We start from the raw sequence: 12525 nt of genomic DNA on the forward strand, positions 1-12525 counted from the left end.
CGCCGAAGACCCGGGTTCGATTCCCGACATGGGTACAATGTGTGAAGCCCATTTCTGGTGTTCCCCGCCGTGATATTGCTGGAAAATTGCTAAAAGCGGCGTAAAACCATACTTACTCACTCACTCAGCTTGTTTGTTTGTTGTTTAAGGCCGCACTCAGCAATATTTCAGCTTTATGACGGCGGTCTGTAAATAATCGAGTCTGGACCAGACAATCCAGTGATTGATATCATTAGCATCACTCTGCGCAATTGGAATACGTTGACATGCATCAACCAAGTCAGCGAACCTGACCACCCGATCTCGTTAGTCGCCTGTTAGGACAAGCATGAGTTGCTGAAGACCTATTCTACCCCGGATCTTCACGGGTCGCTTCAGCTTGTACTGATAACAGATTTATACAGGAAATAAGAAATGGAATCGAAAATGACACTGTCCACATCTAACTACATAACCTTAGATATTTGTAGTATTTTTATATGAATATATTTGTATGTGTACCGACTGCTCATTTAAAAGTATTAATAACCAACCACTGTTTGGAGAATGTATTAGATTATGATACGATACCTCAGTTGCATTTACCTTGTTCTTTCTCAAAACATTATATTATAACATTTTAGGTGACGTATTGCCACGGAAAGCCTTTTGATTGAAATACATGCCTTTATGCCCTTTTCACTATCAAACATCTCCACCTCAATAAGAAATAACGCTACTACAAGAATATGCTCTTTGCTGTCAACCAACCCTGTCAGATGTATCAATTAATGTTGTTGTTTATGAATGTAGGGACTTACATCGAATTTTACCATGAAACACTCATTTATACTGACTGTGCATTTATAACGTATGCATATTTAACGAGTTGATATTACCAGAGACCATATAATTATATGGTCTCTGATATTACCATGCTCATCTCGTCTGAAATCCACGTCGTGTTGTTTTCAACCCGGAAGCCTATTTATAGACATAACATTCCTGGCCGTCAGACGGCCGGTGTCATGTCAACGTTTCGAGAGAAAAAAGACACCGATTTACAACATTTTGGGGGCATGCTATAGATTCAGTTCGTGCATTTCGGCCAGGCATTATATTCTGACACGACATGCAACAATATAGCCGGGCGGACAGGTGTTAGAGCACTGCTTTGTGAACTGGTTAATATTTCATAAGGATCAAAATGGCTTTAACACCGGTTTGGCAGTCCGCGTTCTTGCAACACCCGAACTGAATCTACATGAGTTTTACACCCTCAATAACATACCTGTCAGCAAATATGAAGACTGTTGACACTATGACCTCCTTCACAGGCTCTATATCAACACAAGGGGGCTCAAGTTCGACTCGGTGACAACCGTGCACGTGTGTGTTCAAACGCTCACGATCGGGAAACTTGGATTTACCAATAACACGTTCACGCGCACCTTGTCGCTGTAATCTCAATATTCAACCTTACCTGTATCGTCAGCTGAGGTACCGCGTCAGTCGTGAACTCCCAATATGTGCATAACACTCATTATCTGCCATGTTTTCTAGGTTAAACGACAACCTGTTCGTTCCCAGGGGCGGTCGGCGATAAAGACAGCTATAGTGGAGTCTACGCGCCCGGACGGGAGTGATGCTGTAGGTCTCAGAACAGCGCTCGAGTGATGGCGGATCATATGGCGATGGCTTCCGCCTAAGCTTCAAGGAAATCTTCAAGTCTAGGCGTGATCGCAGAAGCATTTGTGTGAGATCGATTGTAAGTGAGTTTGACAGCGCGCAACTTATGTGTTACATTGTGAAGAAGTTGTGGTCCATTGAAGATATGACAGGTGTATATGTGGCGGGTCTGCGTCTTTTGTTTGTAAACATTTGTACGGTAAACAAGTCTGTATGGAACGCGCATGTCGTTATACTGGTCGTCCCAAGTGACAACGAAGTTCGGCCTATCTCTACAAATGAGTAGTGAATAGGGATAAAACAAACAATAAAACTACAAATAAGCGTTCTCTCTTATTATTGTGTGGGCGGTCGGGTAGCCTAGTGGTTAAAGCGTTCGCTCGTCACGCAGAAGACCCGGGTTCGATTCCCGACATGGGTACAATGTGTGAAGCCCATTTCTGGTGTCCCCCGCCGTGATATTGCTGGAATATTGCTAAAAGCGGCGTAAAACTATACTCACTCACTCTTATTATTGTGTGTCGTTATAATAAGAGGATATATGGACAGTCGGGTTTTCCACAACACACACCAGATAAACATGGAACTGGTGAGGTTATGTCACGTTTATTGTAGAATGTAGTGTTTCATTATTTACCGAGGCTTCTTTCAGTATATTATAAGGTTTCTAGCTATTAACAATTTTTGGGGGACGCAAAATGAGTGAGTTTGGTTTAACGTCGCTTTTAACAGTATTCCAGTTGTATCACGGCGTGTCAGCTTCATGTGGGGGGAAAGCCCGAAGTGATGCATGTCTCAGACGTTTACCGCTTTCGTGAAACCCACGAGCACGGGTATGGTGCTGACAAACTCAGAAACATAATCGGGGCGAACCGGGATTCGAACCCACAACCATAGGTTTCTGGCGTGCCCTAAGGGCGCAACTCTGCACAGTAAATTGCGGCGCCTTCGACGGCTGGGCCACCCGTACCGCCCTGGGGGGGGGGGGGGGGGGGGGGGGAGGTCGAGTGTACGTGCTGATATGAGTTTCTGCCTGATGTGAGAAACACGCAGAGATATATCAGGGATGGCGGATTTTGTTTAATAGCACAAATCGATAAAAGTGAATTTACTATACGCATCTCTCTCTCTCTCTCTCTCTCTCTCTCTCTCTCTCTCTCTCTCTCTCTCGCTCTCTCTCGCTCTCTCTCTCTCTCTCTCTCTCTCTCTCTCTCCCTCCCTCTCGGTTTTGTTACAAATCGATAAAAGTGAGCATCAATCTTATTTACTACGCATAATTTACTACGCAGAACTGTAATCTTAATAAAATCAAACATGTTCACTGAAGAGGGCACGACAAAAGATATAAGGCCATGGTTCAATGGGAAGGGTCTGCTAGAGGCGGGTAGTGAAATGACCCTTTAACAATTCAAATTACACACTCCTGTGAATATCTTTCCGAACCAAGTAGTATACATTCAAGGCGGCCCTTTCGGCTATTCTGACGTACATGTGCACGTGTCGCCCGCCATGAGAAATGCAATGTCATGTAGTCAAGACTCCCACAGTTTCAGTGATACTGTTTTTAGAAATCAAATATTTGGTTATTGTATGAAATAAATATATTCAACTGTCTTATTTTTCTTTATCTTATTTTAGACCGGCAGGTCTATTTTGTTTCTGAAGGGGTCAGGTTATTACCCCTCCAATCACCGGTGGATAACGTGCAAAATCCCTAATGAAGCAAGTCGAGGTTTGGTCTAGGTGAATATATATATATATATGGCTATATTTGTTTCTCTAGAAATTATATAATTATTTCAGAGACTAAGCGTTAGTCTGTGGGCATGGTGAAAAGGTCCGATGTCACTAGTTTTAAGTTCTACATTGCTGCAAAATGTCATACCGGTATCTGTGGATATATAGTTACTCAGCTGTCACGTGTACCTATTTAAATGAAGCCCACGCTCCGTGTGCCTCTTCCACGTGGTGATCCTGGGTTAGAATTAGTCATCAAATGTGCTTGTCGTCAGAGACGACGGTGTGGTTCGAGCGGTCTGGCTAGGTGACTTGTTGATGACGTGTCACCGTACCCCAACGACGTGGTTTGTTCAATCACTGGATTGTCTGGTCCACACTTGATATAAGTGCGGCGTTAAACACACACATACACCCCCAAAAAATAAAAAAAATATAAAAAAAAATAATTAAAAAAATAATGTCGATGCGATGTTAAATTTTAACTCACTCATATCCAAACGCACAGTTATGGCTTCGTGCCCCAGAACAAAAAGGTCTACGTGTGAAGTAAGTATATATGTTTGATTGTGTAATACTCCGTGTTTTAATCATACGTATGTCGTTGGAGGTCATTAAAATGTGCGCATCCCTGTGACAAATAGCTTAGATATGCAGTGTAAACGTCATGTCAAATGTTAAGGCCATGTGACATACAAATTACAGTTGGAAGAGAGCAGCTACAAGAGACTGGTTTATGAACGGCTGACATTTTTATTCCATCTGCGTCAAGATTCACGAATTATGACTTTATTGCTGCAGCGACGGGGCCTAGTTAGTGATAAGGTCACCGCGAGGGCTTTCTTTAACTGGTATGCACAACTTAATCACAGGTGATTGACATGATTAAGTGCTGAAGTAGACACTCGACATATTTATAAGGTCACGTTTGTCTTCAGCGCAGTCACGTTTACAGACCGCCTCCGGAGAACAGAAGGTCGGTGGTTCGATCCCGGTTAGACTAACGCTCAGTCTATGAAAATATATAGTTTTGAAAGAAACAAATAACTCCATTTAAGAAAACGACCCTCAGTGAGACGAGAGATTGAGAACCTGAGGAAAATCTAGACTTGCTTCATTTAGGGATTGTGCACTACAGAAAGAGCAACGCCGAAGGGAAAATAATATGGTTTAGGGACTGTGAGACAGGCTAGATCCCGGCATACCAAAAGACTAAAGGCTAAAATGAGATCTGGTCGGCTCGGTTTTCACTTCCGAAACGAAGCCATAGTGGCTAATAAGTCATGGGTATGTGTCACAATCGAATGAAGACATAATACCCTGTATAAACGAGGATGGGTGTCTGCCGTCTCTATATTTTGCAAATGTCAGTGAAAGCAACAAAGTGCTATACTCAATTGAAACTATTTCAACCCTGACTTGTTACTACATGTAGTTCTATTAAAGATGAAGTGGGAGAAAATATAAATCCTTATGATCTCTGGAATAGCTTAATTCAAAATATATTTCTGAATGTATATGTAATTCCTTGAAACTACATTTAACCCTGTATACACGCACGTGCATTTGTGAGTGAGTGAGTGAGTTGGGTTTAACGCCGCTTTTAACAGTATTCCAATTATATCACGGCGTGTCAACTTAATGTGGGAGGAAAGCCCGAAGTGATGCAGGTCTCAGACGTTTACCGCTTTCGTGAAACCCACGAGCACGGGTATGGTGTTGACAAACCTAGAAACATAATTGGGGCGAACCGGGATTCGAACCCACAATCATAGGTTTCTGGCGTGCCCAAGGGACGCAACTCTGCACAGCGAATCGCGGCGCCTTAGACGACTGGGCCCCCCGTGCCCCCCGTGCCTTTGTGATCAATCAACGGCAATGTTACTGGTCATAGAGTATTCTCGTTCCCATTGTGACTCGTGAAGAATAGGTCTTCAGCAACCCATGCTTGTCGTAAGAGGCGACTATCGGGATCAGGTGGTCAGGCTGACTTGGTTGATGCATGTCATCGTATCCCAATTGTGGATCAATGCTCATGATGCCAATCACTGGATTGTCTGTTTTATTAGCGATTATTTACAGACCGCCGTCATATATCTGGAATATTGCTGAGTGCGGTGTTAACCAACAAACATCAAACAACGTTCCCTTTGTGGTCGTGATGGAAGACGTCGAACTTTAAAACACGTTGAATGGAATACTTCCTTCCATGCCCGGCAAACAGCCATCCTCTTACAACGAGGAAGTGACAGGAAAATCGGTATAAAGAAGACGCACCTGTTTCACTGCAGCGAGAACCAATTACTTGGATTTCACCTTGGTGGTGGAATATTTTTGTTGAGCGCTCGTTGACAATACTCTTATTCAGCATATTTAAAATAGTTCCTTTAGTTCACTTTCAAACAATAGTTTGTAATTATAAGAAAGAAATCATAATAATTATTTTTCTTTTCAGATGAGGTTATGATATTCCGCGTTCACATATTATTCTGGAAAGTGATCGTCATAGCGAATTCCCATTCTTTGATACTGAATAAGTATTAATTTGCGAGGCTAGCGCTGACTCTGGTTGACAGGCCTTGTGAGGTCAGGTTTCTTATGTGAAGTGCAGCTGTAGTAACTTTTAGCGGGTTAATCACGGACTTACAAATGTAATCTAAAATCGAAGAGGTTTCGTTTTGGCTGTTTTAAGATCGATTCGTGGCTGTTGAAATATCACTGTGGTACGCTAAGTTAAAATCGCTTGCATCTATTTGGTCTGGCTTACTGGTGTTCGATATCACTAATCTCGCGCATTCTGTTTCATCAGCCATACAGCTGTTTTGACACGACTGGGCATCTAGGTCAGAACGCAGACTGCGCGGGACACACCAGAGACACTCAGGATGCTCGAAGTCTAGACTAACATCTAGTCTCTGAAATGAAAATATTTTACAGAAAAATAACAGCTGTTAAATTATCTTAATATATTATAATAAAAAAGGAGCCAGATGAATCTTTATTTTCAGAAACTGCAGTAATCTAGACTTGCCAACTATTATAGACTTGCATGGGCTGTATTGGATATGTTTATTTCAGTGTCTGTATGCCCGACTACAGGAAGTCTTGATCCCAAGCAATTAACCACAGGACGTTTAAAATAGCGACAATTCATGCATATTCATGGCCCAAACCACCCGATTGGATGCCTCGAAGAATGGCTTGGTAATTGAATATGCATGAATTTCGGTAAATAATCCTGCGAATTATGACGACAGAACCATAACTAATATACTGATTCCAAGTTTTGGTAAACAAAATATTGTTTCTTATCACCAGTCCTCACCTAATATTTGTATATTTGTGAGCACGTAAAGTAAAACGATCTTTATGACAAATCTGCTTTCCACAAGATTTCAAACTTGTGCTCACGCACGCCATGCTATTCACAATGAGCGAGGCACGCAGGTGGTCTGTAGTCACCATGACCTCAGAACCGGCTCATACATCGAGCCGCAGGGATCGTGTCCGAAGAGGTCACGTGGTACCTTAGAGTCATGTTAGAATCCCTCTCTCTGTGCTCTCACAGCATTCTGTCCCCGCCCCCTCTCTCTCTGATCACACACACTCTCTATCTTCCGCCCCCTCTCTCTGTGCTCTCACGGCACTCTGTCCCCGCCCCCTCTCTCTCTGATCACACACACTCTCTATCTTCCGCCCCCTCTCTCTGTGCTCTCACAGCACTCTGTCCCCGCCCCCTCTCTCTCTGATCACACACACTCTCTATCTTCCGCCCCCTCTCTCTGTGCTCTCACAGCATTCTGTCCCCGCCCCCTCTCTCTCTGATCACACACACTCTCTATCTTCCGCCCCCTCTCTCTGTGCTCTCACAGCACTCTGTCCCCGCCCCCTCTCTCTCTGATCACACACACTCTCTATCTTCCGCCCCCTCTCTCTGTGCTCTCACGGCACTCTGTCCCCGCCCCCTCTCTCTCTGATCACACACACTCTCTATCTTCCGCCCCCTCTCTCTGTGCTCTCACAGCATTCTGTCCCCGCCCCCTCTCTCTCTGATCACACACACTCTCTATCTTCCGCCCCCTCTCTCTGTGCTCTCACGGCACTCTGTCCCCGCCCCCTCTCTCTCTGATCACACACACTCTCTATCTTCCGCCCCCTCTCTCTGTGCTCTCACAGCACTCTGTCCCCGCCCCCTCTCTCTCTGATCTCACACACTCTCTATCCTCCCCCACTCTCTCTGCTCTCACAACACTCTATCCCCGCCCCCTCTCTCTTATCTAACACACTCTCTCTATCTCCCGCTCCCTCTCACAACACTCTATCTCCCCCCTCTCTGATCTCACACGCTCTCTATCCCCTCTCCCTCTGTGCTTTCACAACACTCTATCCCCACCCCCTCTCTCTCATCTCACATACTCTCTATCTCCCCCTCTCTTTGCTCTCACAACATTCTATCCCCACCCCCTCTCTCTCATCTCACACACTCTCTCTATCCCCCCCCCTCTTTGCTCTCACAACATTCTATCCCCACCCTCTCTCTCTCATCTCACACACTCTCTATCCCCCCCCCCCCTTTGCTCTCACAACATTCTATCCCCACCCCCTCTCTCTGATCTCACACACTCTCTACCTTCCCCCTCTCTCAGCCCTCACAACAATCTATCCCCACCCTATCTTTTTGATCTCACACACACTCTCTATCCCCCCCCCTCTCTTTGCTCTCACAACATTCTATCCCCACCCCCTCTCTCTGATCTCACACACTCTCTATCTCCCCCTGCCCCCTTTGCTCTCACAACATTCTATCCCCACCCCCTCTCTCTCTCTCATCTCACACACTCTCTACCCCCCCCCCCCCTCTTTGCTCTCACAACATTCTATCCCCACCCCCTCTCTCTGATCTCACACACTCTCTACCTTCCCCCTCTCTCAGCCCTCACAACAATCTATCCCCACCCTATCTTTTTGATCTCACACACTCTCTATCACCCGCCCCCTCTCTCTCACAATGTAGTTATGCATGTTCTTGTTTTATAATACCCAACAATGAATAAAAGTATTTGTGGGCAAGCGGTGTGAAAAGTGTGTTGTCAAAGGGACATAACTCCAGACAGGGTTTCTCATGCGTTATAACATCCTCAATTATCCAGCGTATTTTCTAACAGTTCAATGAAGTACATTAGACTGGATAATCGATGGTGGCGAGTGGGTGATGAGCGAAAAGGACGGGTTTGGAAGATGGAGGTAGGCAATGCGTGGCTTGATTTTACGTGCGCTTCGTGTATTCTGATTGCTGGTTCTGGGGCAGTCGGCTTTTCCCGTGCCACGTGCCGCAATACATTCGTGACCAACTCGTGCCATCCCGGCCAACCACTCTTGTTGGTTACGGAAAGATGGGAGTGGTGACGAATGCCAGTAACAGCTGAGGTGAAATAGGGTTCAACGATGCGTTCAAGATTGTTGCACTTAGCGACGTGCTTGCGCGCGCTCGTGTGTGTGTTTGGTAGCTAGCTGTTCCAGTCCAGATTAATGCTGGTTTGATAGTGAAAGCTCACGGAGACACCAAGCTACATTTTACCATGGATACCTCACTCAGACACAGTATCCTGAATCCGAGCCGGTTACATGTAGCAGGTCACGTGGTGACTCCCTTGATAACGGGATCCGGTGGTCAGTCTCGCTGACTTGAATGATGGATGTCATCGTATCCCAATGGCACCGTATCGATGCTCATGATGTCAATCACTGGATTGTCTGGTCCATACTCGATTATTTTACAGACCGCCGTCATATAGCTGGAATATTGCTGAGTGCGGCCTTAAACAACAAACAAACAAAACAATCACAGATTAGAATTGTCCCAAGATTATATGCTTGTCGTTAGAGACGACCGTGTGGTTCGAGCGGTCTGGCTAGGTGACTTGTTGATGACGTGTTATCGTACCCCAAAAACGTGGATCGTTGTTCACAATATCAATCACTGGATTGTCTGGTCCAGACTCGATTATTTACAGACCGCTGTCATATAGTTTGCATACCGCTGAGTGCGGCGTTAATCAACAAACAAACAAACCCCTGTTCCCCGATTATATCAAATGTAGGATTAAATTCATTTGTCGTTAATATTTGTGTAACTTTATGTGAAACGGGATTTTTTTGTTTTCACGAGAACCTGTCCGGACCAATCCTTGGAGCGGCTGATAATACAGATGCTCGGTGTGGTGTTCCTCGTGTCCATTGTTCACCGTTTGAGGTGCTGCAGTTCGTCGTGCAGAGTTGCGTCCCTTTGTTGTGCCAGGATACCATATCGTTGTTTCCAATCCAGGTTCACCTTGATTGTTTCTAGGTTTGTCAGCACCGAACAGATGTTCGTGGATTTCAGCAAAGTGGTAAACGTCTAAGACCCGTACCGCGTCGGGTGTTCCGTCCACTCGAAGTTGACCTGTCGTGATATAACCTTGAATACAGTTCAAAGTGGCGTCAAGCGCCCAGCTCACTCACCATAAATAACCAGATGCTACATATAGATTGTGTCACCTACATAGATATGGTTTATACATTGTCATGTCTGAGTTTTAGTGAACGTCGTGTCATATTTGTTGCACTCAGTGGGGATTCTGACCCATGAAGATCCGGGGTAGAATAGGTCTTCAGCAACTCATGCTTGTCGTAAAAGGCGACTAACGGGATCGGTTAATCAGGATCGCTGACTTGGTTGATGCATGTCATCGTATCCCAATGGTGGTGAGGTGAGGTGAAATAGGGTTTAACGATGCGTTCAAGATTATTGCACTTAGCGACGTGCTTGCGCGCGCGCACGTGTGTGTGTGTTTGTCTGATAGCTGGTTCTAGTCCAGATTTATGCCGGTTTTACAGTGCAAGCTCACGGGTATACCAAGCAACATGTTACCATGGATACCTCACTCAGACACAGTATCCTGAATCGGAGCCGGGTACATGTTGCAGGCCACGTGAAGATTCCTGTTAGAATTCGTCTCCAGTAGCAAGAGGCGACTAACGTGATCGGGTGGTCAGACTCTCTGACTTGGTTAATGCGGGGCGGTCGGGTAGCCTAGTGGTTAAAGCGTTCGCTCGTCACGCCGAAGACCCGGGTTCGATTCCCGACATGGGTACAATGTGTGAAGCCCATTTCTGGTGTCCCCCGCCGTGATATTGCTGGAATATTGCTAAAAGCGGCTTAAAACCAAACTCACTCACTCACTCACTTGGTTGATGCATATCGTCGTATCCCAATTACGTGGATCGATTTTCAAGATGTCAATCACTGAACTGTCTGGTCCGGATACGATTATTTACTGACCGCCGTCATATGGCTGGAATATTGCGGAGTGCGGCGCTAAACAACAAACAAACAAACAAACAAACAAACAAACAAACAAACAGTGGGGAGTCTGGGTTGGAGTCGGTCCCCAGGATCCTGGGCTTGTATGAGAGACGACTTAATAGATCGGGGGGTCAGGCTCGGTGACTTGGCTGATGCGTGCCATATCGTACCCCTACGGCCCTGATCGTTTCTAACACTATCCATTACTGGATTGTCTGGTCCAGACCGGATTATTTACAGGCCGCCGTCATATAGCTGAAACGAGGCGTGATTAAATGATTATTCTCTCACATGAAAATAATGAGTCATATAACTTAAAAAGACTATGGGACTGTGTCTGACTCTATTTTGGACATTCCTTTCTTAGCTCCTGAAGCGATCTTGTCAAATTTTAATTAGAATACCTAAGTATTTAAAATCATCTGCCAGGCATGTATGGAAGTGAAAAGGCGTGTCTGTGAGTGAAAAGGCATGTATGTGAGTGAAAAGACATGTCTGTGAGTAATAAGGCATGTCTGTGAGTAATAAGGCATTTCTGTGAGTGAAAAGGCATGTCTGTGAGTGAAAAGGCTTGTCTGTGAGTAATTAGCCTTGTCTGTGAGTAATAAGGTATATCTGTGAGTGAAAATTATTTCTTGGAGTAATAAGGCATATCTGTGCGTGAAAAGGTATGTCTGTGAGTGAAAATGCATGTCTGCGAGTGAAAAGGCATGTCTGTTAGTAATAAGGCATATCTGTGCGTGAAAAGGTATGTCTGTGCGTGAAAATGCATGTCTGCGAGTGAAAAGGCATGTATGTGAGTGAAAAGACATGTCTGTGAGTAATAAGGTATGTCTGTGAGTAATAAGGCATTTCTGTGAGTGAAAAGGCATGTCTGTGAGTGAAAAGGCTTGTCTGTGAGTAATTAGTCTTGTCTGTGAGTAATAAGGTATATCTGTGAGTGAAAAAGTATTTCTGTTAGTAATAAGGCATATCTGTGCGTGAAAAGGTATGTCTGTGAGTGAAAATGCATGTCTGCGAGTGAAAAGGCATGTCTTTTAGTAATAAGGCTTATCTGTGAGTAATAAGGCATGTCTGTGAGTGGAAATGCATATCTCTGAGTAATAAGGTATTTCTGTGAGTAATAAGGCATATCTGTGAGTGAAAAGGTATGTATGTAAGTGAAAAGGGATGTATGCGAGTGAAAAGGCTTGTCTGTGAGTAATAAGGCTTGTCTGTGAGTAATAAGGCATGTCTGTGAGTGGAAATGCATATCTCTGAGTAATAAGATATTTATGTGAGTAATAAGGCATATCTGTGAGTGAAAAGGCATGTATGGAAGTGAAAAGGTATATCTGTGAGTGAAAAGGCATGTCTGTGAGTAATAAGGCATATCTCTGAGTGAAAAGGTATGTCTGCGAGTGGTAAGGTCTGCCTGTGAGTAATAAGGCATATCTATGTGTAAAAAGTTTGTCTGTGAGTGAAAAGGCATGTCTGCGAGTGGAAAGGCATATCTGTGAGTAATACGGCATATCTGTGAGTAATAAGGCATATCTGTGAGTGGAAAGGCATGTATGGAAGTGAAAAGGTATATTTTTGAGTGAAAAGGCATGTCTGTGAGTGAAAAGGTATGTCTGCGAGTAATAAGGCATATCTCTGAGTGAAAAGGTATATCTGCGAGTGGTAAGGTCTGCCTGCGAGTAATAAGGCATATCTATGTGTAAAAAGTTTGTCTGTGAGTGAAAAGGCATGTCTGCGAGTGGAAAGGCATATCTGTGAGTAATAAGGCATATCTG

At 44.5% G+C, this 12525-nt stretch overlaps 1 protein-coding gene across 3 annotated transcripts in view; it reads right to left on the bottom strand.

Moving 5' to 3' along the window:
* LOC124115878 (polypeptide N-acetylgalactosaminyltransferase 5-like) overlaps positions 1–1596 on the bottom strand; it is a 37384-nt gene extending 35788 nt beyond the window's left edge. Inside the window, exon 1 of one of the 3 annotated variants that reach the window (XM_046477037.2) lies at positions 1463–1596. The gene's annotated coding sequence lies outside the window, so the exon portion shown is untranslated. Of the gene's footprint in view, positions 1–1270; positions 1386–1462 lie in introns of those variants that run through there. The other 2 variants (XM_046477036.2, XM_046477035.2) reach the window with 2 other exon arrangements.
* Positions 1597–12525: the final 10929 nt, after the last annotated feature.

The sequence above is a fragment of the Haliotis rufescens genome, unplaced genomic scaffold (genome assembly GCF_023055435.1).
Source record: "Haliotis rufescens isolate VD_foot unplaced genomic scaffold, xgHalRufe1.0.p SCAF_10, whole genome shotgun sequence".
NCBI classification, from domain to species: domain Eukaryota; kingdom Metazoa; phylum Mollusca; class Gastropoda; order Lepetellida; family Haliotidae; genus Haliotis; species Haliotis rufescens.